The 20,017-nt window shown below is 38.0% G+C and overlaps 1 protein-coding gene and 1 long non-coding RNA gene across 2 annotated transcripts in view; one reads left to right on the forward strand and one right to left on the reverse strand.

The window, feature by feature from the left end:
* Nucleotides 1-20,017, forward strand: part of LOC308056817 (uncharacterized protein) — a gene marked incomplete at its 5' end in the record, with an annotated part of 365,182 nt that overhangs the window by 241,176 nt on the left and 103,989 nt on the right. The gene's annotated exons all lie outside the window — the stretch shown is intronic.
* LOC308056105 lies at nucleotides 733-18,035 on the reverse strand. The gene is made up of 2 exons (XR_013924708.1): nucleotides 4,930-18,035; nucleotides 733-4,096 (listed from the first exon to the last, which is right to left on the reverse strand). It is a non-coding gene; the product is annotated as an uncharacterized lncRNA (long non-coding RNA).

Below are 20,017 nucleotides of genomic sequence, written 5' to 3' on the forward strand. Positions count from 1 at the left end.
TTCAGACTTTCTATCTGGACATAGGCTCAATAGTATTACTGTGTTTCTGCTTCTGTAGGGATAACTATGCAAGTTCCCATATGTTTCAGTGATGCTGGATCAAGCCTGGTATTATTAACATCTAAGATAATGAATGCATTGGAATGTGCATTTCTATTTGTTAAAGTGTAACACATGATACATACACTATGAACATTTCTGTAGGAAACTAATTACATTTAAGAGGGCATCTTTAAATCTGTGGCTAGATGCCTGTTACCAAAAAAATAGAAAAAGTAAGTAATTCAGCTGAAAAACTATAAAGAATCTTAGAAACATTTTTTTCATGTTTTATACATTATTTTTTTTTAAGCTCATGTCTTCAATTTATGTGCCAAATAGTTTAGAAATAGAAAAAGTCAAAGTTTAGGACCTGGAATTAAGATCCGTTAAATTGGATCTTAATCAGAGACTGTTCTAGGGATTTGCTGCATCTCTTTCATTAATGAATTGCCATATTCCTGTTGGGGGTGGGGGGTGGGTGGGGGTAGGGGAAGATTTGCTGAACAGCAAGTATTCTTTTTACTTTCCAGGTTCTTCAGCAGTAGCTAACTATCAAACAGTATTCACCAAACTGTTCATACTGCAGCTGAAATAATCAAGGATGCTGGCACATGAACAAGGACACAGTATTAGTTTTTGCAGCATTTAAAACAAAAGATAAAATCACTGCCAAATGGGCAGGGACAAGAGTGGTAGGGAGAGATATTTTATTTCAGACTGAAACATTTTATGACAAGCAATAAAGTAACAGCAATACTGAAATCAGTAGATAACCTCCCCAGAAATTTGAAACAATTTCCAAAAACTGTGAACATAAAATAAAACATAATAGCAAATGTTTATAAGGGCACTGTGTTGTTATTTAAAGAACACTCCATTAGTCAAAGCAGTGAAATGTTGATATATAGAATAGCAATATTTTCCCCCTTATCTTCTTTGTTTACTGCATGATCTGGGTGTTCAAAGGCAACTCAAGTTAAAATCTCATCTCAAAGTTGTGTATTTCAAAACTGACATCTAACACTTCTTTAAATAAAGATTGATTTCTGGTATCTTGTGTTTTGGGAAATGGACGTGAGGTGTTGAGCACTAGGACAGTTCAAAAAGTCTCTGTGTCTTTATGATGGGGTTTTTTAGAGTTATTTCTGACTAGCGGAGAAAAACGTTTGGAGTGAGTACTTTCTGACATTTTTAAATCTGAAATAACTTTTAGAATGTGCCTATTATTATATGCATGCCAAGCAGTGACAAATATAGCTACAGCCTATATGTAAGTTTTACACTGTGAAGCAGCACAGATGTGCCATAGGGAGAATATACAGTATTTATATCTTAGATAATTGTCACTTATCTGCATACAGCTCTGGGAGAGCTGGTACTTAAAAGCTAGCTGTGCCACTACTGAGATTAAGGACAGCTGTCAGGTCTGAGGCTCCCCTGGTGTAACATGGGGCAGAGAGGTGGGTGGTATAGCAGAAAGGCAAAAGTTGTGTCATGTTAATTTAATTTCTAGCTTTGAGATGTCCAAAAGGGTCACAGAATGTTACACAAAGTTGTTAGCAAAATAAATTGTGCAATCATCCAAAATAATGCTTTGCAAAAAATAAGAAAAAAAGCTCTGTACTGCTGACAATCACCAACCATCAGGCAACCAAATGGTGCTGCCTGAGTCGGGGGAAGGAGCAGGAACACTTCCACAGGGAAAGTTGTTTTCCACAACCCCCTGCCTAAATACTTTCATATGAAAAAAGATTAGAAATTAATTTACAATTGCATAATGTTACAGTAATAATAAAATATTTTCTAATGAAAAACCTTTGAGGAAAATTAGGTGTCTTACAGCTGCAGGTAGTGCTGCTACAATTTGTTGCCTGGTATGGCTGGGTTTGTCACTTCCTTTTCTCTCCCCCCACCACACCATATCACGGTTTGCCCAGAGCTACCACACCGATGATCTAATTTGAAGTGCGTTCATAGTGTGAAACTATTTTATCAAAGGCAGAAGTTGCACCTTTTCTTCAGTAACAAGACGCATCTTCTCACATGTACTTGGACCTAAATGGCACAGACAGTCCTCCTGTCAGGAGGGGTTTTACACCCAGGTGAGTGGTGGTTTCTGCCAGCAGCCAGAAAGCCAATAAAAACAAGAGGGGAGCAGGGAGGGCAGGCAGTGTTTGCTCATTGCAAGGGAGGAAGGGTAAGTGAACTGTTGCTAGGCAATAGGTTTCTGGATGACAGATCTTCTGCTTTGCTAAGTGACCAGAGTAATTATTTTTGGCAAATCTGTGCAGAGCTCTGTGGGCTGTCACTGGCTTGCAAAGAAAGAAATGGATGTATAAATACACAGAACATAACTGATCCTTTTATTAAAATGGAGGGGATGCAAGAATGAGTTACCTGACACATGTATGTGTTCCTTTGCCTCTCCGGGATTGGGTTTTTTTTGGCTTTCTAAATTGGTTACCCTGATGTGAATCACGTCTGCCCAGATCTTCCTCTGAAGTCCTCTTCAGCTGCTGCCGAGGCATGTCATCCATGCCACATTTGTGGGCACTTCCAGTCGGAGCGGTGGAAAGCCAATGAGGCAGTGCTGCTTTTGGATAAGCTGCAGTGGCAGCAGGTGCTAACAGTGTGGATTGGTAAAAGCCACTTAAAAACTCAGTGCCCTTGCCAGCTTTCTCCCGAGCAGGATTGTGCTGTGCTGTGCTGCTGGCTGCAAGTTCTTCCACTCAACGCTGAAACAAGAGACGGAGATAAATAGCTCAGACCTTTACTGATAGTGTCTGTGCTGCATGAGAAAGTATAAAATCACACTCCCAAATTTCTGTTGTGGTGTTTCCTCCAGCCATTAAAACCTGATTTGGACGCTGAAGATGAGCACTTTGCTGACTTAGTAATCTTGCTGAAGAATCTGCAGGGCATGTCCTTTATACCTTATGCCAAAGCCATATATTTTTGTTTTCAGACTCCATAATGTAGGTGATAATCTTCAGGTTAGGAAAAATCCTGAAATAAAAATTCCATAATCATTCCCATAATGATGAGTTTTATCATCAGAAGCAATACAGAGGCGTAATGTAAACCAACATGCTTACTCATTATTTTCAGATTGAATCTAACCCTCTAACTACAACTTACTTTGAAACGTTAACTCAAATGTTGCCTAGTTTTGTGTTTCATTTCAGATTTGAAAGTCAGCCCAGGTCCAGGCAAAGGGTGGTGTGTTGCTTGGGGCTTTTTTCTGCCCCTTTTCCTTCATAAAGCTTTTTGAGAGACCTGGGGGTGATTTTGAGGCTTAGGATTCAAAATCCAGTGAAACAGCAATTCTGCTTTCCTTTGTGGGGATAGTTTTTAATGCTTCATTTGAACTTCAAAATCAAAGCAAACCTCAGGCAATAATTTCCCAAATATTAGAAGTGAAGAGAGGGTTCATGTAAACATCTGTCAAGCAAAACAGCCAATTTTGTTCAGCCTGTGCTTTTGCATTGCTCTGTGAGGTGCTATTTTCTCATGCAGTGTTGAGCTCTATCCCCCGTCTCTCTGGTGTCCGTTAAAGCAGCACAACGGTGTTGCTGACCCCAAGTCGTGCTGGAAAAGAGTTCCAACGCAACCTGGGGTGTCTTGGAAGTGACCCAGCGAGGGGACCGAGGCGATAGCGTGAAATCAGGAAGGACCAAGAGACCACTGGAGCATCTGGGAGGCACGCTGCCGCAGGACATCAGCCTTGCAGCATTTATCGCAAGGTGTGATCCTTGCGGAGAGGATGGCAGAGGATGGGAGAGAAGCTTCTTTTTCTGGATTGCAGTTAGTGCTCAATTGTTTAGGCTGATGCTGTTTGCAGTTCCCTTTGCCACTGAAAGGAAATCAAACCTAAAATGTGTACCTTAAATAAAGATAGGTAGATGCAGCCCACCATAATTACCTTCGAAGCATGTATTTTTTCCTGCTGCACATTGCTGCTATTACAGTTCTGGCTAAAAGGGCTTGCCTGAAGCAGCAGCACTTCTTTTTCATCTGCTGCTTTGTTCTCGAGGGACTTTCTGTAGTTGGCAGCCTTAGTGGAAGAAGATCAAATAGCTCAGGCAGCTTTCGTAGCAAGGTAGGTTGTCATTTAAATAAAATGATGCACATGTATGGTGTAAGTCAGCCTCCCTGCTGAGAGGGCATAACAAACAATTAAAGAGTAGTTTCCTCTGGGAATGAATGGCTTTCGGGGAACTATTCTAGTTCATACGTGAATTATATATGTATTACTAGGGACAAGTGATCTTGTAAAGTGAAAGAGCTGAGAAAAGCCTCTGACAACACTGTGTAACCACAAGGGAGCTTGGCTGTGTTTGCTGATGAGGGGCAGAATTTTTAGTGGACTGCAGTCAATAAAATGTGTTCAAGAAGCTAGAACAGCTATAGCTCCTAGCTGAACAGCAGAACACAAACTGATAAACTGTAAACTCAATAAGAGTAAAATAATATGTTTAATTTTAGTTTGAAGAGCAGAGCTAGATTATATCCAGTTTACTGCTTGGTGTGCTGCTGTCTGAACGGAATACGAACATGTGTGTGCACTGAAGGCATCAAAGCCAAAATCCAAAATTAGATGGAATTACATAGAAACATCACAGAGTAAACAAGTACATCTCTGATTTACTGAGAAAGGGATTAAAATGAGCGAGAAGTTGGACAAAATAGAACAGAGGAATAAACTACTGTAACTGGGACTCATCTTCTGATAGCAAAGAAGTAAATTTTCCACAGGTGACTCCAGGAGCTACAATGTAATGTTGGGTTGTGGGCTTGTATGTATTGCAAGAAGAGAGGCAGATGAGGTTTTATACTTAAAACAGCTGATGGCTGCTAATGTGGTGACCTACTCAGTGGTATACCTACTGAATTAACAAACAGCATGGGTTTCCTAAAAAAGTTGCTAGTGTCTTTTGGTGAATAGCTCTGACATGTGCTGCTATCAGAGGTGCGCAGAAAAAATCAAAAGGGAGGTCCCAAAAATACGTTTATAAAAATACAAATCCTGCAAAAGCTTTTCTGAAGTGCTCTTTGAAGTTGCATCTGTAGGAACAACAGAAGAAAGGGGACATTTAGTCCAGATTTGAACTGTAGATGAAAGGAAGTTAAAAAGTGATTTGACATTTTTAAGACATGAGTAGTATTAAGAAGCTTGACCCTGTATAAAAAGAAAGCTGTTGTTTCAATGATTGTGGACAAGACTGGAATTTTAAACTGATAAATGGAAATACTTTTTATACAGAACTTTAGTAAAATATAGTGCATTAACTTGTGCAGTTCTTTAGTACATTAAATCAAAAAGAACAGACACTCTACAGGACTCTGATAGAAATGAATTACATGAACAAATATATATATATATAGTGTCATGAGGATTTTCATAGGAAGAGATATAATTTCCTGGAATATGAGCCACAAGACAATTACTGTGTGAAAACAGCAGAGGAAGAAACTTCCCTGAAAGACAGTTTATTCCCTAATATTGTGTATTATACAGTTATCTGGGTCTTTTCTACATAGTTTTGTTCACTGTGAGCTCCAAACCTCTGGGTTAGGTTACACTGTCAAGCAGCTTCTGTTTCTAGAAGCTAAGAAACAAACTGACAGTTGTATTAAATTCACCCAAGTTGAACAGTCTTCTCTCAGACACACTACTTGCCTGATTAGCTTATCCCTTTGTGCTTTCTCATTACTTAATAGCTAAAAGTGGTTCTTTAAATGTTTTCACATGATTTTCATGTTTTGCAGCCCTGACATTGAAACATTGCATGTTAAATCATTACATCAAATTTTATAAATACTGAATCACTAAGGATTGCCATAAATACAGCACTTATTGCTGGTACATGGTAATTAATGATGATGCTATTTTGGGATTAATATTTAATCCCATCTGCCTGCCTGAAATCTTGTTGTTCATGGGAGCAATCAGCTCATCATTTCATTCTTACAGTTTTAATATAAAGAGGAACACAAATCACAAAAGATAAACACAAATATCTGCACTCTTAGATCTGACTTTAAAGTCTAAAGCTTTCATCTACCACAGAGCACTGTAGTCTTGCTACTGTTGCCCTTTTGCTGAACTCTTAGAGATGTTTTGTTTTTATGGAAAGCTACTTGGCTTTACTTGCTTCCATGCACCCTTACTTGCTTTCTTCTGATAGGCGCACTCTATGGCTTGCAGCACTCTGAAGTAACAGCAATTCAGCTCTTTCACAAATAATGTTAACTTTTCATTGTTTCCAGTTTTGTTAGCAAGCCCATTTTTTGTATTGTTTTCTCTGCTGTACTTATTGTTTGAAGTTTTCCATTGGTAAATAAAAACCCTGACACAAAATACCTAAAAGCACTTTTTTTTGGTATAAAGTATATTTTATATGTTTATGTTACACATATACAACAATGCCTACAGAGAGATCCTCACTTATGTCTAGTCTGAATTCTTGTGGGGTTTTTGTTTTGAGACTCTTCTCCAGAGAGGATGCTTCTCTCCTCCAGAGAGGAGACTATGAAATGTTGTCTTGAACAAGGACAAAACTGCTTTACTCAACTGAAAGACTAGAAGTTGTAAAAGTCTCTAGTGAGATTACTTTTAATCACTAGTATGAGCAACATGGAAATACACAACATTATTCCTGTATGAGTCTTACTTAGCTTTGTATATGATTATTGATCTTACAAATTCTTATTGATGAAATTAAGATGTGTAGAACACTGTGTGTGAGCATGGGGAAGGCTGATTTTGAGCATTGTTGAAGATTCAATATATAGGCTTATAGAAAATATTCTCATATGACCTCTTCAAATATTTTTGATGTAGACTTTTTTGTTTGTTTTCATCCTGGGAAACTTCAGCCAACCTTCTCCAAAAGGATATATTGCTCTTGTGTCACTCAAGAGTCACTTTTTACAGTATTGGAGTGAAAAATATTTTTAATTTAAGAAGTGAATTCAGGTTTCTAAGCATGCTGTGTGTATAGCAATTTACAATTACTGAAGTAGTTTGATTTAACAGACTGTATCTCTCAAAGAATGAGGAGCACTCACATTACAATGTGCAAGCTCACAAGTCAGAACCTGATCGCTTCCAAACTGAAAAGCTTATAAAAAATGTGAAGTACTCTAATAATTTTAAATTACCCTATATTGCACATTTTCAGGTCTTTGATCACCTCCAAATTCAAGTGCTTATAAAACTGCTCCAATAATTTTAAATTGCTATGTGCAGCATGATTTAAAATTGTTAAAGTGCTTCAAAGTTTTTTAATAAGTACTTTAATTTAGAAGTGAGTTGAGCAATACTCCAGTATACCTTCAAGAGATTATTAAACTGATATAAAAATTTACCATCTGGAAAGAAAAATAAACTGTTTCCTTAAAAAAAAAGGGAAAAAAGAAGGGCGTGGAGGGAAGAGAGTGGGAAGGGGAGAAGGTATAAGAGAGAGCAATATGGTAGTGGTGGAGAGTGCAACAATGAGGTGAAGAGCAACATACCCCCAGACCTCACAGAGTAATAGGGTCCCAGTTTTCCTTGCTGTGTGAGAGATGAGTTAATAGGAATTAAAACTTAGAGCAGCTGCCAAAACGTGGCCAGGAGGCTCTTCTCAAAGTTATGACACCACCCTGAAGGTTAAGTCAAGAGGACAGGGACAAAGGAAAGGGATCTTTATGGTTTAGGAAGCGCACAACTAACAGATAAGGGATCTCTTAGGATATTTAACATCTAGGCTGATACTGAGCTGTTACGCAGAAGCACATTTTTTCCTTTGTGTTCCTTGTGCTGTAAAGCTGTGTGGCACTCTTAAGTTGCAATTATTTGTGTAAAATAAACAAATGATTTATTAACTTATGTCTGAAACAATGGTTGTAGGAAGAGCATTTCTGCTTAATAAAACACACTTTCCATAACTGTGTTTTTTGCTTTTGTTCCACCACAACTCAGCATTTTATCACATTTTTCTACTAGGAATTGGGAGCAAAGGTACAAACTCATTAAACACAGCAAATTAAAAATGTAATTGTCATCACAGTAATGAAATTTGTACTTCAGATGTTTCCTCAGCTGATGTAACAGCTTTTGGTTTTAATAATTTGCCTTGAATTTCGACTTTTTAATGATATGCCCAGTAGGAACAGACTTTCCTATATGCTAAAAGAGCAAGAGAGGCAAAATATCAGACGATCTACTTGTAAACAACCAAACCAATCATATAGTTATCAGTTTAATATGAAATACTCATCCTAGCAGAGCACTTATGTGATAGCCTTAGCTGAATTACCTTGTATGAACATGTATTTTTCCTGGATATATCCTTGTTACTGATCCTCAGAGCCTTGTCCCGGCAGACATTTGACAAGTGAAGTCTGCGTTGAGATTTTTAAAATACCCACAAGAAAAAATATCCAGAGCTTTCTTCTTGCGGGATATCCAAGCAAAGGGTGGGCTTAGTTGGCCACAATGAGCCAGGAGGTGCTGGCAGGGGCACGGAGAGGACAAGAAGGGTGTTGGCGGCTGGGACTCAGAAGAAAGGGATGAAACAAGCTGCTATTTCTCCCTCTGTCCTCTTTCTCTTGTTGCTACAGGAAGGATGGTGCTTTGTTTGGTGGGAGTGTGCGCTGTGTTTTCAGCACTTGCTTTGACCTTTAATCAATATTGATTGATTCCGTGAAGACCTGAAGTCTCTGACCTCTGGCTGGCTTTGTAAAAGTACAATTAGAAGGTGCTAATGTCTTTCAGTTGCTGTAAACACCAGAAATACATGAGGGACAAAACTAAACAGTGCCTTCAAGCAGATGTGGTAACTTTGGCATTATTTGAAAGGCACACTGAGGTGGGTGCCATAAGGAAAGCTTTTTGTATTTCAGACTCAGGATACAGAAACGGGAATAGGAAATACATTGAAAAAGGACTAGGTATAACCTTAGAAAACTCCAAAGTGCTTTCAGAAATAACAAACAAGTGCAGAGCTCATGAGTTGTCAGAGGCTATCAACCTGCCTTCACAGGCTGATTTTAAATTGGGCTAGAGACAAAATTTCAAATCAGACTCTATCTGCTTTATTGTAGTGTGGCCCTGTCTTTGCTTCTCAGACACACAGAAACATGTTGATTGTCCTTTTTTCTACAGGAAACAATTCTTAGCGAACAAAAAAAATCTTTTCTTATGGCCATGAAATAAAGAGCACTGCAATAACTACCCCACTGATTAGTCATACACGGCTTTTAAAGAATTGAACAAAAAGATCAATACCCTGATTTCCTTTTCATCTGCCTGGACCATGAAGCATAGACCTCTTGCTTTGTTTTGTGGGTAATGAAGGAGGAAAGGCAATGCTAGCAGAAAGAAAAGATTATCTCCCTGTGGTAAATACATTGATGTTACAGGCAGAGGCAGAGTACAGCATGGAGAGTAATGAGAAATTTGACTGCTTTCCTTCCCTTCCCTTCTTTCCAGCTTAGTGTTGCTGCATCCCACAGTGAATTACCAGCTACAAAGAAAAGGAACTGTTTAGGGACTGGCAACTGAGAGCATTTACAATTAGCTGAATCGATTAACCTTTACAAATGCTGTTACTCTATGAGGGTTTTTTTTCTTCCATACTAGATGAACAATATGCTTTGTTGATTAAACATACTCCTTTATGGTAACACTGATTTGTCTATGGCTTCCCCAGTCATAAAGCCTGCCTCTGTAATAGCTGCTGCATGTTCTTGTGAGGACTTGACACCTGAAATTGATTGGCATTGGAGACGAGAAACTGATTCAAGCATTGGAACAGGTTGCCTGGGGAAGTGTTTGAGTTATCATCCCCGGAGGTATTTAAAAGACTTGTAGATGTGGTGCTTGGAGACTTGGTTTAGTGGTGGACTTGGCAGTGCTAGGTTAACAGTTGGACTCAATGATCTTAGAAGTCTTTTCCAACCTAAACGATTCTATGATTCTATGATTATGTAAATAACTCTCCATATCTGGAGCATCAGGAGTCATGCTGCAAAAAGCAGGAGAAGTAAATCTGCTTTCCAGCTGCTCCTTTAAAGCCCGGGCTGTGTCAAAACAAAGGGAGTTATCCTCCTCATTATATCTCACCTACCGTGCACAAGACACATTTTCTTGTCTAGCTGGGAAGACTGACAGTTAAACATGAAAAAATAAGGGACATTATTTGTAATAAATCTATGGCTTGGGTTATGGTATCTCATTTTGTGTACACCACATAGAGATTTGACAATGACAAGATTCTGCTTTGTGTGTGATTTTAAATCTCTTTGAAAGCTGACTTTTGTGGTGGCGTGACTGGCAGTGGTTTGGCCTTCCTAAAAGAAAGGGCTCTGAGAGATCAGGTTCTCCTGGAAGCTGTGTATGGTGCCAGGTGGACACCTTTCTAACCTTGCAAACCATGGAATTGCAGGAGGATGTGCACAAAATGCCACTTGGTATTTCACTCTTATTTTTGGGGGGAGAGTGCCTGGGGGACTCTTGTGATTGTGAAGGTAAATGACAGCACAGGCTGCTTCACTAAAAGTTCATTGCACTCTCCCCAGTGTTAGTGCTCACTCACTGTATTCGGAAAACTCTCCACTTTAAAGAGAAAAGAGTAGAAATTTAATTTCCCTGCCAGCTCAAGCTGAGGCTTCTTCTGTACAGAGACTTTGATCTATTCTAAATCATGCTGAATTACACATGTTGTTCTACCACTTGCTTTTCAGCTCAGCAGGGACTGAACAGAGAACACCAAACTCATTTCACTGAGGGCTGTAGGTAGGTTCACAAATGCTCTTCAATATGCAAAAAAAAAAAAAAAAAAAGGCACTAGTCTTCATTCATGTGTAAAAATCATTAAGAATTAGGATTTTGGCAGCACGCCTCTTCCAGGTTTTTGACCAAAAACGTGGATTGCCAGTAAAAACTGAAGGCACACAGGACATAAAGCATTCTTCTAAATGCAAAGAAACCGGTTTGAAGAGATCTATAATCTAACACATGCTAACAGGGAAGATGTAAATAGCACACACGTACATATAGTTTGTATATGGAGACATATGGGACCATGTGTATGTAATATATTAAACATATATCATCAAGTATTTAATGCTTAATATAAGAGAACTGATGTCATTCCATGGATCAGAGGAACAATGGTGGCACTCAGCCATTTTCTGAGTAGCTGCTGTGTTTTTAAAAATAAAAAATCAGGGAGCTGCTGTAGCAAAGTCTGTAGCATTCACAGCATGACAAACAAATTAGAAAACAGCAGATGCAGCACAAATTAAGATGTATTTAGCACAGCAGCCCATCAGATGTGTGAAAGTCTTTTGTATATCAGCTTTGCAAGGTTGATATATTGCACTTTAGACAGCTGATAATGAACCCTTCTAGCAATTAGAGGTGGAAATACTGAGGATTTGAAATTGTGCTGTTCCCAGTGGGGGGAGGGGAAAAAAAACCTAAAACCCTTAGTGAGAAATTTACTGCTTTGTGTGTGCGCACTGGGTAAAACAAAGCAAATGTTTCAGTTTATGCACAGCCACAGTTTGAATTTCTTTTTCCACATTTAATGCTCGTGTAATTATTATTTAATTTTATATGTCATTTAATAAATGTGTATTTCACTGTTGATGCTATGTGAGTTTTATGGCCAGTACAATGTCTCTTCTTTTATGTTGTACATTATTTAGTCATCTGATGGGAGGACAGTAATTTCAGTAATCTAGTCTTCAAACAGCAATAACCCTTTTAATGGTTTAAGTAATTTATTTATATCTTTAGAGTTTTATTGTATTTTGCTTTTTTCTCTAATGTTTCTGCTACACTTCCTCTTTTTGTCGCACTTACCACAACCCAAAGCACAGACTAAAAACCTTGATGGAAGTTTTGCATATATGAAGGTTGTGGTTTTGAAGCCCAAACTCAGTTCTGTGCTTGATCCTCCTAGATGCTGAGTGCTCTCAGCTCCAAGGAGATGTAATGGAAATGGAGAGTACTTAACAGCTCACATGCCTGAGCCCCCTGAGGAGAACAGCATATTACAGCAGATCTGTCTGCTATATAGATAATAATAGTTTCCATTTATATAGGGCCTTTCATCTGAGAATCTCAAAATGTGCTACAGATTATGGATGTGCTACAGCAGTGACACTGTTATGGTTGCACAGAGGTTTGAAACTGCAGGCGTTAAAGCTCTTTGTTACTCGTGAACAAAAGAATGTATCTTTGTGCATCCTTACAAGATTTACAATGATCACTTTTTACAAAAAGTACAAATGCCTTTTCTGTAAACTAACGTATCTATTTAGTGTGAATTATAGTTCCTTAAAAATGGCCTTGTGTTTGTGTGTGTGTACCTGTTTTTTTATTGTTATATGTGTGTATTCCCTGCTCTCAGATGCTGTGCTGCTTGAAGGTGAGTGCCTTTTGAAAAAAAACACCAGCAGCACTGGACATGGTCAACAGGGAAGCCCAAGCTGAAAGTACACCCTCTGTACTGCTGTCTGTGTAGTGGTGTTGATGGTGATCAGTGTTTTCCACAGAAAGAGCACCAGCTGGTCTCATCATTGGTATCACTAGAACAGCAATATTGTGAAAATGTTTTGAGGGTCTCAGTCCATAGCTTACTCTTATGCAATCAGAAGTCTGAGCTATAATTAAAAGAATTATCCAGACCTCTGCAGATGGAGCATGGGAGACACTCTGTGAAAAGTGTGTTCTTGCATAACGTAGGTAGTATAGCTGCCAGCACATTGCACTTGGAGATCATGGGGAAGACGTGAGAGGTCCCATACATGAGTGACAGGGCTCCTTTCCTGTCATTCAGCATTGCTCTTGCTTTCATAGTTAAGCCATGCAGCTGATGACCAAATGAAATAAATTGTTCTGTGATTTTTACTGTTGCTGATCATAGCAAAAACTTTCTATCCTTGCTTTGCATTTATGGACCACAAAAATATGAGAACTGCTGGCATAATGGTGGGAACCTGCCTGTCTCTGATGTGATACTAGACTGGTCCACTGCCAAAGAAAATCAGGTCTGACTGGTTGTATGTGTGTTTGTGTGTCTGTAGCTGCCTCAACACTGTTCTTTTGGGCTCTTTTGGCTAATTCTTTACATTTTCAGTGCCAATGCACTTCAGTGATTCTTCTCCCTTGTCCATAATGCACTTAGTATATGTACTTAGTAATAGCATAAGTACTATTTTGATAGACCAAATCTTTACCAAATCTTGATATGGAATGAAGCATTCTGTGTAGCTACAATAGGAAGTTTAGTTAACTTCCAGAAGCAGTATAATCCAAGGTTCTGCAAATGGAAAGGCTGATAAACCCTATTATTCCCTAGCATTTTTTTTTAGTACTCTTTCTATGAGGGGTGAGTAAAATACCTACTGTGGGCATTTGTCATAGGACCCATTTAGATCAGAGCAAAAGGATCTTCCCATGAGCAACAGTAAAGCTATGATCCTGTCTTGGCTTTCAAGCCACAGCTTTTGACCTTCATTTCAAAGCTGTATAATATTGGTAGTTATTAACAGTGATCACTTGGTATGATAGTTTTTAAATTAGACCAGATTGCCAGCCAAAGCACTCTGATTGCATTTAATCAGGAAATGAAGATGATGCTCTCCGGGCAAATGAGTTACCTTTGCATTACTCTAAAGAGAAAAAAACAATCAGGCAGGATTCTGTCATTTCCAGCCTTGTGCTTATCTAGATCCAGAATAACAATAATGGCCAATACATAAAACATTGCTTAACAATTTTGATTTTATAAAGCCATGGTACAGACTTATTCCCTGATGCAGGCTAAGCATCACTGTGACAGAGGCCAACAAGGTTATTTTCTGGGTCACTGATAGTTCATTTTTTATACTTAGCATTTTTTTCTGTTCACTGTGCTCTGAATGATCACCTTAATTTCATTTTTTATGGCAGGAATGTAAATAAGCTATGACAGGTGACTAGGTAATAGCCAATTAAACGATGGAGATTTTACCAATGGTATTATTCCTGATGTAGTCATGATTATTATTGTTTTTTAAAAAGTATGTACTTATGTAAAAATAGATCATGCTTGTATAGACAAATTTTCTCTACACAAAATAAGAGAATTTATGATTTTTTTGGTTTTTTTTCCATCATTCTGCTTTACTCTAATTTGTAGAGTACTTGTAAAAATGCAAGGATCTTTGCTGATAAACAAAAAGACAGGATTTTCAATGAATAGCTTTAGGAAATATGGAGTTAGATGCAGGGCAGCTTCAGTGATGCAGAGTTTCTACCAGGAAACCAGAGTAAGGAAGAAGTATTTTGCTTTTCCTGTTTTGTCCTTCTTGCTATGAGCTGGGCTGGAGGATAGATTAGGGACATGTGAAATCACTAAGACCCTTGAGAAAGTATCAAGTATATGTAAATTTGTAAATCAAGGGTTTTTCAGCAGTTTACCTTCCACTCTTACCTCAGAGAGAGGCGTAATGAAAACTTGTTTCCAACTTTCCCTCTCACACCTACTCTGTCAATGTAGAAACATTTTTTCTTTTTATTACTTAGTATCAGCTTCCAAAACATAATTTTAATTAAAATATGGTATGCTTTAATTTGAGGAGTTTGCATATTTGTATTATGTCTATAATAGGTAAAATAGAGAAGGGGGTGTGTGTGTGTGTATGTGTGTGTGTGCAGTGTGATCAATAACATATTGGTATAAGCTGTCAAAAGAAGGCCCATCCTGTAACATTTCTAATGTATAGCCTCTTTCCTGCCTAGAAAATGATAAGCCTTTCAAAGGGCCAGTGCTTCCCGTGAAGAAAACTCAACAGCCTATCCTCTCATCCTGATGAAAATGTAGACACTCAACACATTTTCCTCCACAATTGCAAATAGCTAATCATAATTAGGAACCCTGCTGTTGGGAAAACAGCTCACCCTGGCACTAAAAAAAAAAAACCACTGAAACTGTAATTTTCCTTTCTTGTATTCTCCAAATCTTTCTGAAGCACTGACTCAATTCCTACTAATTGTCTACAGTTTGCCTGAAAGTAACCCATGGACTCCTGCAGAAACAGCTCTTCCATTGACCCTTCAGTGCTCCCACCCCAACACTTTTTTCTGCTCTCCTACTGTAAATTAAGTGCTAATTGCATATCATGCATCATTCCTTCCTTCCTTCCTCCCTTTCTTTCTTATTCCAGCCTTTGGCATGAGACTTGTGCATGCATTTATTTCATTTATATCTTTCTGTTTTCCTCATAAAATGCTCCGATTGGTTTTGCTTACCTGAAAATTATTATCACTGCAAGCAGAATCTTCTAGTTAAAAATATGTCATTAAAGAAGAAATAATGATTAAGGTGTTTAAGAAGAATTAACAATCATTGGAAAGATAATAATGGTTTGAAGTGTAGCCAAAGACCGTTCACCCCTGCTGGGCAGTAAGCTTTATGAAATACCCCATGCCAGTTCCAGTATTCAAATATAAGCATCTATTAAACATTTCCATTATATATTTCCCCCATTTCACATACCATCAGTTATAAGCCATGGAAACCTGTTTTGGCCTCTTGAGATAATTTTCTTCTAGAGATCTGTGCCCTGTGTGCTGGTCTGTTAAACTCTGTATCTCCAATCAGCCTGGAAGTGTGTGAGCCCTGAGCTAGGATATACACCTTAGATCTTTTATTAAGGATAGTATTTGCTTGTCTTTGAAGCAAATTTGATTTATGCCAAACTCCTTTTTTGCTTTTAAACAAATGTGGGGATGTAAGTGGGATGCCAATGCCAGCTTGCCTTGTTTTCATGTTCCCTGTAAAAGATAGTCCTTCTCTAGCAGGAGGAGGGGACACAATAAACTGAATGCTATGATTTTTTTTTTCGAGCCATCTGCATTTCTGTGACATTCCATTGAATTTGATTGGCATGCCATTAGCTTTATACTGTTTAAGAGAAATTCCTGCAGTATTTCTAGTGCATCCAAATAATTGAAAGACATGTCATGCAACATCTTCTTTTAATGACATGCATCACCATTCAGTACTATTGTAATGACATCTCTCCCGTTTCAGATGTCTAAACCAATATCTGTGATTTTCCAGTATCTCCCTGTGTTGTGGTGTAGAGAACCAAGGGTTTTTAAATTACCTGAACCTTAGTGCTACTTGACAGAGGATGGTTTGTTTTGGGTTTTTTTTTTTCCTTTTTTCTTTTTTTTTTTTTTTTTTTGTAATGACATTGAACAGAAACCTTCAAAAACAAGCTAGTTTGAAATGTAGAAAACTTAAGTGCTCTCTTTATTTAAATTGCATCATTAATGCATATTTTTATGCCAAACCCAAGGAGTTAAGATGAAAACAGGAAATTCATTTAGTTCTGTCAGTTTACTATATGAGATCCCAGTATTAAGATTTTGTATGGGCACGAAAGCATAGCAGTTGCCTTCTCAGATACTAAACAGTTTTAGGAATCCTATTTTAAAATGGGAAATAACCAAAAATTCCAACTGTTTGGCAGAGAAAACTGTATTTCTGTTCACTATTACCTGGCTGCTAACATTATTGATGATTACTGCTTTCCAAATTTTTACTGCTGACCTCAAGTGTCTATTTTTGGCCCCCTAATATTCAGAGGGAGGAACAACATAGGTGTAGACACACTGTATACTGTGTATACATACACACAATCTCACACATACAAGAAACAGATAATTAGATTGATTGATTGACAGACGGATGCATGCCCACTATACTTTCCACAAAAAGGAAAGATTAAAACAGAGACTGCATGCAAATTCCCAGAAAAATACTTCACTTACAAACGTTCTTGATACTTTAGTTGATGAAACTTATCTTAAAACCTGAAAAGTAAACAAAAATCTTGTTTCAAGAGCAGATTTTCATGAACTGACTTGTGCCTCATAGGTTAATTAGTATTCTAGGTTAGAATTTCTATTGTAAAAAAGAGAAATAGGGGAAACTTTTAAAATTAATGATCATTTAAGTTTAATTTTTAAAGGAAGTTTTTGCTTTGTTTTAGATGCTATGGATGCTGCACATTTTGTAAAAGTGATTTTGCAAAACACTTCAGGATATTATGAATAAACACCTTGGAATTCAGGGAGCTGAAAAGATTTTTCTTAGAAGTGTAGTACTCATGAAATGGAAAAGATTTAGATTTTACTTTTTTATTTTGGGTTTATTGTTTTTTCATGTGCAGTTTGTCAAAAAGAGCATTCCTTTAGAAATTCTGTGCTTGTTAAGAGATGGCTCTGGGAAAAATGTGATCAGAAGCAAAGTAAATTGGAAGGACTGCTAGTAAAATACTTAACTGTTGGTTGTAATTTGTGTCTTGTTCACTGTTGTATTTTTCAGGGCAGAATGAAGCAATTAACAAAATATTCTGCTAGAACACTCTGACACGTGACAGGAAGCTGCTTGCATGTGTCATCACGTTTTCTAACGCCTCCCTCATTTCATATTTGTAATTGACATCAAATTGTGTTTTCTATTAAAGCATAGGACGTTGACAAAATACTATTTCTGATAACCACTCTGCAACATTGTGACAAGCAGTTTAACCTCCTCTCTTTTGATATGTATGGAGCAGTGCTGCTTACCTGTTTGTTATGGGACTTTGTGCTCTCCAGTGAATGCCACAGGTACATATCCTTTAGTATTAGCTTTTAAATTAATATCTCAGATTAGCTAAAACAAGTGTAAAAATTAATGTAGCCAGACAGCTCCCTATTGGTTATGCTTAAAAGGACACAGGAGTGTAATTTATTTTTTCTGTTGTTCATTGAAGTTTATGCACATCCTTTGCATCACATTCTATATGTTTGCCTAAGCATTTTGTAGCAAAATGCTCATTTTAGAGACTCCTGTTATAAGATAAGACACTTTCAATCTCATGGAATGAGATTTTTAGGAGATAGACTATTAGTATACTTAAAGCAAAGAATAAAAGTCAGCATGTGCCATATCAGTACCTGCCACTTTTTACTAATTTTCTAAGGGAAGTGGCTAAAGTATAAGGTCTGAGGACTGATTTTAAGTATCTGACATTAACAGATGCAATTGATGTTGTCAACAAGACCAACATCATTGAAGTTATTCTGAAATATACTGATGCTATCAGAAATTTAAGTCTTTTTAAATTCTAAGGCAATTCTACCATGTATTCTTGTTTCAACTTTCACTCTACCCATAAGCATTTTTAAAATGGGCCCCAAATGAAATACAGTAGCTTACGTCTGACTCAGTCTGGAGTGAGAGCATTCAGGGGGAACTGATTATAGAAGTCACCTCCTGCTTGTGGACAAATTGTATTACAGCAACATCCACATAGGTTTCTTTTTCAGCTTCTTTGAAGAAAGAGGGTCAAGGGTTTTTCAGGGCAAGAAAGCGGCATGCTGGCAGGACATTCAATGTGCTTCATGTACTGTTTATTTAATGCAAAATCATGATCTGTTCCTGGAAGGGAAATAAAAATTCAGGATTCTCATCCTAGCAAACTTCTTTCATCCCTGCTCTGTGGAGTGAAGCACTTTCCTGTGTTTTCTGTCTCTTCATGAATCTTACAGACTTTTATGCATAAACCAGCACGTTCTGGTTCTTAGGACAGTCAGCTGGGCATATGGGTGCTGTGGGTTTAAATTCCTCATGCTGAAGGGACAATCAAATTTTGGTCTCCTGTTTCTGGGTGAGAGTTTGATAGTTACAGCAATTACAGAAAAAAAAAGAAGTGTGGGAGGAAACATTAGTTTTATTTTTGTAAAAAGCTGGCAGTGACAGCTGTGCTTTGGGCTGAACTTGGCTGTCACTGAGGGGGAAGGTATGCTCTGCACGGCTTCTAAGCACAGGGACATCTGATTTGTTAGTCAAACTTGACATTAAAGGAGAAAAAAGCACTGAAAATGTCTGCTTAGTTATAGGTGGATTAAATAGTCTTTTCTGAAGGGGAAGGAGCGAAGGACTCTCACAAAAGAAAACACTTGCCGCGGACACCAGCATATCAAACATTGCCAAGTAACTAAAGGAGGCCACATAAATGGAGAGAATGTGCCTGGTCAGGCCAACCAATAATGGTGGTCTTGAAGCCTGGAACAATTTAGAAAAGCTCATGCTCTTGGCTACTGCAGCTTCCTTGCCTTGGTGGTTGGTGGCAAGGAGTAGCAGCAGAGGGGGTATTAGTGCCCCCTGCTCTCACCTTATTAGGTTTCTGAGTTTGATTTCAAGCGAAATATATAGTAAGAGCTTACCTTTTTATGTCTGAACACCTTCGAATCTGTCTGCTAGCTTTTCAATCTGCTTTTTTTACAGAATGTTATATCCCAAACAAGGATATTAGAAGGGAAAGAAGAAATAAGCATTAAAGGCTAATGCTAGTTCCCATTCCACTTTCTCTTTTAAATTGCTTCTACTTTACACTTTACATATACTTTATGTACATCATATAAAGAAAGTATTTTAAAGAGATGTTGGTAAACTGGAGGTAACTTGAAGGCCGGCAAGCATGATGTGAAAGGGCTTGGAGAACTGACAGTTGAAGAAAGAGGGACAGAAAAAAAAAGCAGCTCAGGGGAGAAACATGGATTAGGGAGTGTCACAAGGCTGCTGGTGAGAAGGAGGGGAGGAACTCTTAAACACAGTGCCAGAATGTGAAAATCTGCACAGGAAAATGTACTTTCCATCAGACAAAGAGTAAGAGAGCCAGCTAAAATCTGTTGTAATCTTCTGAGGTCAACATGGAAGCACCATAGTTGCTGATACTGAAAAAATAGGCTAGACAGATAAAGTATTTGAGGAAATTCAGTAGTGACAATCCAAACTCAGATGAACTATAAGTCCATTTCACCTCTTCTATCTAGGATTAAATATATTTTTGAGCATGGTAGATGGAAAGCTGTGAAAAGCTTGTGTGAGGCTCCTTAGTTGACTTTTTTTAATACTTTAGAACTGTGTCTAAC

The sequence above is a fragment of the Falco punctatus genome, assembly GCF_963210335.1.
Source record: "Falco punctatus genome assembly, chromosome: Z".
Taxonomy (NCBI): Eukaryota; Metazoa; Chordata; class Aves; order Falconiformes; family Falconidae; genus Falco; species Falco punctatus.